This window comes from Rattus norvegicus, chromosome 5 (assembly GCF_021556685.1).
Source record: "Rattus norvegicus strain SHRSP/BbbUtx chromosome 5, alternate assembly SHRSP_T2T, whole genome shotgun sequence".
Taxonomy (NCBI): Eukaryota; Metazoa; Chordata; class Mammalia; order Rodentia; family Muridae; genus Rattus; species Rattus norvegicus.
Genome location: NC_141538.1, coordinates 101,603,860 through 101,613,058, shown reverse-complemented (window position 1 = coordinate 101,613,058; position 9,199 = coordinate 101,603,860).

Sequence of the window (9,199 nt, the reverse complement as noted above, 5' to 3'; positions counted from 1 at the left end):
CCCTGCTTCTGTGAAGATGCTCACCCTCCCACCCACCTACTCCCACCTCAAAGCCCTGGCATTCCCCTACACAGAACCAAGGGCTTCTCTTATTGATGACAGACAATACCATCCTTTGCTACATATTGGCTGGAGCCATGGGTTCCTCTATGTGTACTCATTGGTTGGTGGCTTACTCCCTGGGAACTCTGGGGAGGTCTGGTTGGTTGATATTGTTGTTCTTCCTGCGGGGTTACAAACTCTTTCAGCTCCTTCAGTCCTTCCTCTAACTCTTCCATTGGGGTTCCTCTACTCAGTGATGGTTAGCTGCAAGCATCCTCATCTGTATCAGTGAGGATCTGGCAGAGCCTCTCAGGAAACACCCATATCTGGCTCCAGTCAGCAAACACTTCTTAGCATCAGCAATAGTGACTGAGTTTGGTGGCTGCAAATCAGATGGATCCCCAGGTGGGACAATCTCTGGATGACCTTTTTTCAGTTCTTGCTCTACTCTTTGTCTCTGTATTTCCTCCCATGAGTATTTTGTTCTCCCTTATAAGAAGGGATGAAGCATCCACACTCTGGTCTTCCTTCTTCTTGGGCTTCATATGATCAGTGAATTTTTTCATAGGTATTCCAAGCTTTTGGGCTAATCATCTGCAAATAGTGATATTTTGACTTCTTTCTTTCCTATTTGTATCCCATTGATCTGTTTTTGTTGTCTAGTTGCTGTGACTAGGATTGCAAGCACAATATTGAATATGTAGGAAGCCTTGTCTAGTTCCTGATCTTAGTGAGATTGCTTCTAGTTTCTCTCCATTTAGTTTGATGTTGGCTGCTGGTTTGCCGTATATTGCTTTTAATATGTTTACATATTACTGATTTTTCTAAGACTTTTATCAGGATGGGGTGTTCAATTTTGGCAAATGCTTTCTCAGCATCTAATGAGATGATCGTGTAGTTTTGTTTTGTTTTGTTTTTGAGTTTGTTTAAATAGTGGGTTTCATTGATGGATTTCTGAATATTGAACCATCCCCGCATCCTTGGGTGAAGCATACTTGACAATGGTGAATGGAATGATCATTTTTATGTGTTCTTCAATTTGGTTTACTAGTATTTTATTGAATACTTTTCCATTGATATTGATGCAGGAAATTGGTCTGCAGTTCTATTTCTTTGTAGGGGGTTTGTGTGGTTTAGGTATAAGAGTAATTGTGGCTTCAAAGAACAAATTGGATAGTGTTCCTTCTGTTTCTATTTTGTGGAATAGTTTGAAGAGTTAATATTAGGTCTTCTTTGAAGATCTGATAGAATTTTTTCACTAAACCCATCGGGCTGTGGGCTGTTTTTTGTTGGGAGACTTTTAATGACTCCTTCTGTTTCTTTAGAGACTGTTTAGCTGTTTGGTCTGATCCTGATTTAACTTTGGTACCTGGTATCTGTCTAGAAAATTGTCCATTTCATCCAGATTTTCCAGTTTTGTTGAGTATAGGCTTTTGTAGTAGGATCTGGTAATTTTTTTGGATTTCTTCAGTTTTTGTTGTTCTGTCTCCCTTTTCATTTCTGATTTTGTTAATTTGGATGCTGTCTCTGTGCCCTCTGGTTAGTCTGGCTAAGGGTTTATCTATCTTGTTGATTTTCTCAATGAACCAGCTCCTGGTTTTGTTGATTCTTTGTATAGACCTTTTTGTTTATACTTGGTTGATTTCAGCTCAGAGTTTATTTCCTGCCATCTACTTCTCTTGCATGTATTTGCTTCGTTTTGTTCTAGAGCTTTCAGGTGTGCTGTCAAGCTGTTAGTTTGACATGCTCTCTCCAGTTTCTTTTTGGAAAAGAAACCTTTGGAGGCACATAAAGCTATGAATTACTTAGCACTACTTTTACTGTATCCCATAAGTTTGGGTAGGTTGTGCCTTCATTTTCATTAAATTCTAAGAAGTATTTAACTTCTTTTTTTTTTTTTTGGTTCTTTTTTTCGGAGCTGGGGACCGAACCCAGGGCCTTGCGCTTCCTAGGTAAGTGCTCTACCACTGAGCTAAATCCCCAGCCCCAGTATTTAACTTCTTTATTTCTTCCTTGACCAGGTTGTCACTGAGTAGAGCCTTGTTCAGCTTCCACGTGTGTGTGGACTTTCTGTTGATGATGTTATTGAAGACCAGCCTTAGTCCATGGTGATCTGATAGGATAGCATGGAATTATTTCAATCTTCTTTTATCTGTTGAGGCCTGTTTTGTGACCAATTATATTTTGGAGAAGGTACCATTAGGTGCTAAGAAGAAGGTATATTCTTTTGTTTTAGGATGAAATGTTCTATAGATATCTGTTAAATCCATTTAGTTCATAACATAGTTTCACTGTGTCTCTGCAGTTTCTGTTTCCATGATCTGTCCATTGATGAGAATGGGGTATTCAAGTCTCCCTCTATTCTTGTGGGGGTGGTGCAATGTATGCTTTGAGCTCTAGTAAAGTTTCTTTTATGAATGTGGTTGCCCTTGCATTTGGAGCTTTGATGTTCAGAATTGAGAGTTCACCTTGGTAGATTTTTCCTTTGATGAGTATGTAGTGTCCTTCCTTATCTTTTTCGATAAATTTTGGTTGAAAGTTGATTTTATTTAATATGAGAATTGCTACTCCAGCTTGTTTCTTGGGACTATTTGCTTGGAAATTTTCTTTCCATCCTTTTGCTCTGAGATAGTGTTTGTCTTTGTCACTGCAGTGCATTTCCTATATGCAGCAAAATTTTGGGTCCTGTTTATATATCCAGTCTGGTAGTCTATGCCTTTTTTTGGGGAATTCTATTTTCTTTTGGGTTTGTTGCAAGAAGATTACTTTCTTGCTTTTTCTTGGGTGTAGTTTCCCTCCTTGTGTTGGAATTTTTCACCTAATATCCTTTTTATGACTTGATTTGTGGAAAGATATTGTGTAAATTTGGTTTTGTCATGGAATATCTTGGTTTATTGATCCATGGTAATTGAGAGTTTTGCTGAATATAGTAGTCTGGGCTGGCATTTGAGTTCTCTTAGGGTCTATATGGTATCTGTCCAGGATCTTCTAGCTTTCGTACTCTCTGTTGAGCAGTCTGCTATAATTCTGATAGGTCTGCCTTTATGTGTTACTTGACCTTTTTTGTTACTACTTTTAATATTCTTTTTTTATTTTGTGCATTTGGTGTTTTGACTATTATGCAATGGGAGGAATTTCTTTTCTGGTCCAATCTAGTTGGGGTTCTGCAGGCTTCTTCTGTGTTCATGGGCATCTCATTCTTCAGAGTTGGGAAGTTTTTGTCTATAATTTGTTGAAGATATTTACTGGCTCTTTAAGTTGGGAATCTTTGCTCTCTTCTATACCTATTATCCTTAGGTTTGTTATTCTCATTGTGTCCTAGATTTCCTGGATATTTTAGATTAGGAGCTTTTTGCTTTTTTCATTTTCTTTGATTATTGTGTTGATGTTTTCTATGGTATCTTCTGCCTCCTAGATTCTCTCTTCAATGTTTTGTACTCTGTTGGTGATGCTTGCATCTATGACTCCTGATCTTTTTTCTAGGTTTTCTATCTCCAGGGTTGTCTCTCTTTGTGATTTCTTTATTGTTTCTATTTCCGTTTTTAGATATTGGATGGTTTTGTTCTCCTATTTGGTTTTGTTTTCCTGTAACTCTGTAAGGGATTTTTGTGTTTCCTCTTCAAGGGCTTCTACTTGTTCACCTGTGTTCTCCTGTATTTCTTTAATGGAGTTGTTTATGTTTTTCTTAATGTCCTCTATCATCATCATGAGATGTGATTTTAAATCCAAATCTTGCTTTTCTGATTTGTTGGGATATTTAGTACTTGCTGTGATGGGAGAACCGGGGTTCTGATGATGCCAAGAAGTCTTCGTTTCTATTGCTTAGGTTCTTGTGCTTGCCTCTTGCCATCTAGTTTTCTCTGTTGTTAGTTGGTCTTGCTGTCTCTGACTGGAGCTGTTTTTCTGGGCAGGTTTTGGGTCAGGAGTGCTGTGGGACAGCGTTAGCTCTGGGTGCAGATCCAGAGGGGTCCTGTCCAGGCTGCCCGCAGCTCTTGCACCCAGCCAGCTCCTGGTGGGTCTCTCCGTGGACAATCAGTGGAAAGAAAGTGGGGTCCCACCTATGGGCTTAGGAGAGTGAGCACTCCTAGAAGACCAGCTTTCTGCAGGCAGGTTTGGGCCAATGAACTATGGGACAGCTCTGGGCACAGATAGAGACTGAACTAGGCAGCCCTATGGCTCCTGTGCCCTGTGTGCTCCTGGTGGATTTTTCTTTGGACAGTCAGTGGAGAGAAAGTGGGGTCCAATTGCATGGGCATAGGTTCCTGGCAGACCAGCTCTCTGTGGGCAGGTTTTGGGTTGGGAGGGCTGTGGGACAGCCTTAGCTCTGGATGCAGATAGAGACCGAAAGCCTTTCTGACTTTTTGATACTGAGTACATGATACAAATTCCAGTAGTCTTTGGAGAAAATATATCAGTCCTTGATCTTTTTCCCTCTCTTTCTCTCAAATTTATCTGATGTATCTAAGTTTTAAAATCCTTGGTAATTCAGAAATCTATATGTTGTATTTATAAAAGTTATTCATAGTTTGAAACTAGCAATGTTATTATCCATTCCAAGCCAATCTCCCTATGTTATTAAACCATACATTATTTATCGTGCTATTTAATCCCAATAACTTGAAATATTCCATAGAGATATGGCAGCAATTGCATATGCAAAGAGCATGAATCTGGAGATTATGGAATGGCAAAACTCGCTACAGTAAAAACTAAGCAGTTCCTCATAATGACATTACTGATTTACTAGTTTGGTTTCTCAAACTTTTACTCAGTTTCTTTCTGTTTTTTAATCTCACTTCTTACTGAATTGAAATTAAAAGTAAACAACTATTTGTGTATATAAGCAAAGCACATACATGACATGGTATGCAATAGAAGTCAGAGCACAACTTGATGCACTCTTTCTACTGTGTGATTCCTAGGGACTGAACTCGGATCCTCAGGCTTGGCAGCAGCTATGTTTACCTGCTGAACCACTTCGCTGTCCTCACTAAACTGAGGTTTCTAAAAATGTAACATGCTCAATTCACTTCTAATCATTTTTTCAGAAAATGCGAACCCATGTTTATTTTTAATATTTATTTTTACTTTATTTATTTAAATGTGTTGGTGTTTTGCCTGCATTTTTGTCTGTGTGAGTGTGTCAGATCTTGGAGTTACAAGCAGTTGTGAGCTGCCATGAGGGTGCTGGGAATTGAACCCGGGTCCTCTGAAAGTGCAGTCAATGCCCTTAACCTCTGAGCCATCTCACATTTGTTAGAGAACAAAGAAATTGTAAGTAAGTTAAGTCATTCCTTTATGTTTGTTAATATGTCAATTTTACTTTTTCTCCGATTTCAGGATATTACTACAATGGGGAAACTGAGACATGATGAGTTGGAAGGCAAAGTCTTTCAAAAGGGTAAACAACCATACACACACACACACACACACACACACACACACACACACAGACAGACACAAACACACACACACACACACACACACACACACACACACTCTCATGCTGTGCAGGGATTAATGCTAGACAAATGCTTTGATGTTCTCTTATACCAGCAGCCCAGTACTTGAGTGAGAGAGAGAGAGAGAGAGAGAGAGAGAGAGAGAGAGAGAGAGAGAGAGAATGTGTGCGTGTATGCTCACATGTGGAGATTGATGTGGGCTTCTTCCTCAGTCACTCTTCACTTTCTTCTTAGTAATAGCAAAGGGAAATCTGTGTCAACCTACTTTATTGACAATATAGAGGCTGACGTGGAAAAAGCAAAAGCAGTAGATTTTATTCAAGCAATCAGCAGCTTCCATAAGGATGGGAAGAACCCTAACGCCAAAATTGGAAAGGATGTTTTACTGGGCACTGGCACCTCCCTTTTCCTGACTCCTCTCCCCTTCTCTCTTATTGGTCCCATCTGGGTTCCCCTTCAGGCATGTTCCTTCTTCCTGCAGGGAAGGATGGAAGTGGAGGGCTTTTCCCGCATCAGTGGTCAGCCACAATCCTTTTAAAGAGTCTGCCTTTGATTTCCCTATCTGCCTACATTTGCCTAACTCTTTCAGTATAGATAAAATTACAATTTAAAAATTTTGGACTTCTAATTCAAAAGGTAGGTAGTTCTCAAGAGTAAAAATGTAGCAAGGGACTGATTTTTTTTCTATATATTTTTTTATTAACTTGAGTATTTCTTATATACATTTCAAGTGTTATTCCCTTTCCCGGTATCCGGGCAAACATCCCCCTCCCCCCTCCCCTTCCTTATGGGTGTTCCCCTCCCAACCCTCCCCCCATTGCCGCCCTCCCCCCACCAGTCTAGTTCACTGGGGGTTCAGTCTTAGCAGGATCCAGGGCTTCCCCTTCCACTGGTGCTCTTACTAGGATATTCATTGCTACCTATGAGGTCAGAGTCCAGGGTCAGTCCATGTATAGTCTTTGGGTAGGGGCTTAGTCCCTGGAAGCTCTAGTTGCTTGGCATTGTTGTACATATGGAGTCTCGAGCCCCTTCAAGCTCTTCCAGTTCTTTCTCTGATTCCTTCAACGGGGGTCCTATTCTCAGTTCAGTGGTTTGCTGCTGGCATTCGCCTCTGTATTTGCTGTATTCTGGCTGTGTCTCTTAGGAGCGATCTACATCCGGCTCCTGTCGGTCTGCACTTCTTTGCTTCATCCATCTTGTCTAATTGGGTGACTATATATGTATGGGCCACATGTGGGGCAGACTCTGAATGGGTGTTCCTTCAGTCTCTGTTTTACTGATTTTTAAGAAGACTGTGGTGATTCAAAAGGAATGGATACTAACCCTGAATGAATTGTTTAGTAAGAATAACGAAGTCTAGAGATTCAGTAAGTGACTTTCTCTTAATATCTTTTTTCCCCTAGAGTTGTCAACAAGCTGAAAGAAAAATGCCCAAAGCTCTGTTACTGTCTAAAAGAAATGGAATTAAATAACAACAACAAACAAATGCTCACACAGTCTGGATACACTCACCTGCTGGTTTGCCTAGCTAGCATCCAGGAAGTTGTGGGCTCTAGCACTATGTTAATCTCAAGTGGCAGGCCTGTAATCTCCTGCTCCTGAGAGGAGCATCAAAAGTTCATGGTCAGCTTGGGCTACATGAGATTGTTTTAAAAATAAAAACTGCACTGGAGAGATGGCTCAGTGTTAGGAGCACTGTCTGCTCTTCCAGAGGTCATGAGTTCAATTCCCAGCCACCACATGGTGGTTCATAACCATCTGTAATTGGGTCCAATGCTCTCTTCTGGTGTGTCCATGACAAGACGCTCATATACATTAAATAAATAAGTATTAAAAAATAAATGAAAAATAAAAAATAAAATAAAAATTTCACTGGCACATATCAGAAAGGTAGTTGAGAGCCAGTTGAGATCCTGAATCAGAATGAAGTCTGTTGCTGTCGATAATTAAACAGAGCAACTGGATACAGAATGGCCCAATGAATTACACTGGAGCTACAGGTCCTCCAAATTTCCAAGTGTCCTAACTACATATATGAGTTGAAAAAAACCACACAGAAATATAATGCAAAATTAATTACAGTGGAGTTGAATGCTTTCTAGTCCATTTTACTGTGACAACCTTGTTAGAGGTCAGCCAGAATGTCTTCACAATAAACAAGTCAGGATCTCTCTTGGTCTCCCAGTGCAGTGTTTGTGAGCATTCTCACCTGCTCTTAGCATAGGGCCAGTTTAAAAAAAAAACTTTTTAATGATTCTTTCTAAATTTCCTATCATGTACCTCAATCCCACTCATTTCCCTGTCCTTCCATATCTGCCCTCTACACTTGCAATCTCCCCACAAAACAAACATACAAACAAACATACAAGCAAACAATCTCTCTGTGGAAGCTTTGGTGTATACTATATGTCCCCTATTATATCTTTCTGCCCAAACAGCTTTTCTTGAAAGAAGAAATTGCATTGCTGTTAATTATTGGTTCTGTTCCAAGACTCTGGCTTCTGATACACTATTAATGTTGTTACTCTGAGTCCTGAGGATGTTGCAGCTTTGGATCTGCAGGACTGGTCCTTTTAAATGCTTCAGCAGTTCATAGATGGAATAAATGTTGGGGTGAGCCAACCTAAAGCCCTGGAGTTTGGCCTGGGTGGTAGCTATGCTGGTTGGGCTGACAGTACTCATGCATTTGTGGGTGGGGGCAGGCTGTAAGATGTAGAAAGCAGACCTCTCACAGGTTTTTCAGAACCAGGCACACCCACCCCCCATATGCTTTTCTTGGTAGGCTTTTAGCTCAAAGAGACACTTTACTCTGTTCTGCCTTTCCATCACATTTAAGCCCCTTCTAAGGCCCTCTGCTGATCTCCCCACTTCTCTTTGAGGCATGGGCTAAGGTTGCATGCCAGTGTATGGAGAGAAACACTTGGGGGAGTAGAGATTGGGGCATGCACACTAGATGTTTGTTCCTCACAGTTCACCCTGTGGGTGAAACCCAAGCAGGAGAAGGGAGGAAATGGACCAAGAGAACCAAACACAAGGCAAGAGAGGAGAGGGCAGAGAGGGTGAGGGTGAAGGAGAGGGAGAGGGAGAGGGAGGACGAAGGGGGAGAGGGAGGACGGAGATGGAGAGGGAAGACGGATAGGGAGGAGGGAGGATGGAGGAGGGAGGAGGGAGAGCAAGAGCGAGATCGCAGAGAGAGCCCATGGCCAAGATGGCAGATTTATACAGGAAAGAGAAACTTGGGAAGGGAAATGAAATCCCTAGGCTAAAAGGGATATATAGCACGGGATGGGGTAAGAAGTTAAGGGAAAAGCCACAGGTACTGAGTGAGCCTGAAGGCCGAGCAACTTTGGTATGCTATAGAAACCACAGTTAGCCATTGTACTAAGTTTCACTGGGACCTGAGCAACAAAACAAGACACAGTATAATGTATGAAATGAGAAAAATGGGCTTGTGCCCCATTAGTTGGCATTATACAATGTGGTTCTCACAAAGAATAACAGAAGCGTCTCCAAGGTCAACTAGGTAAAGTTAAAACTGGTGAAGCACTGAGCCTGCGGGCTGAAGGGATGCTTGACCCACAGGCTAAGAAGTGAGGAACAAAGACCCAGCGCTGTCCAGAGCTGCAGCATGGGTCCCGCCTTCCTCCACTTCCGGGCTACCCTGCAAGGAGAGACTCAGAGCAAGTTTCCAGAGT